Here is a 625-nt window from a genome sequence, read left to right as displayed (position 1 = left end):
AGTGTGGTTAATTATGTACTATAATATTTAAATTACAATTCTGATTATTTTTGAAAGATAATTAGACTAAGAAAAAGAAGGAGACTGAGTTGCAAGGAAGGTTGCTTCAAAAGTTCCTGTTACGTAGGAAGACAATATATTTTCCCAGAAGTGAGAATCATTTGTGGTACAACTGGGCTGTGGGGAGACTGCAATGAACGCTTTGGAACCATGCACTCATTTTAATTAAGGAGGGGCCATCTGGTTCAGGTAAAAAAAAAAAAAGATAAATTCTATTAGATGGCTCGTCAACTCTTGAGTTACATATACACTTCCCAAATAAATTTTCTTCTATACTTTTGTCTTTTTGTTCAGAATTTCCATTTTGCCCAAAACCTAAAAAGACTTCTTACCTTGTTGATATTCTTAATTCACTCAGATTCTGAAATGCATTTGATGCAAAATCATATTGTTAATATTCAGATATTTCACTGCTTCAATGTCTCTACCGATTCTCCTTCAGAATTACTGTAAAGTATCAGATAAGACAATGTTGTGGACATTTGGTTAATTGTGTTCCCAACAATAGAGCTATTCATATAAATTTAACACATGCATTCACATAATTATTGAACCTATTAGTAGA

Source organism: Trachypithecus francoisi, unplaced genomic scaffold (genome assembly GCF_009764315.1).
Source record: "Trachypithecus francoisi isolate TF-2019V2 unplaced genomic scaffold, Tfra_2.0 Lachesis_group12, whole genome shotgun sequence".
NCBI lineage: Eukaryota > Metazoa > Chordata > Mammalia > Primates > Cercopithecidae > Trachypithecus > Trachypithecus francoisi.
Note: the sequence above shows the minus strand (reverse complement) of the source record.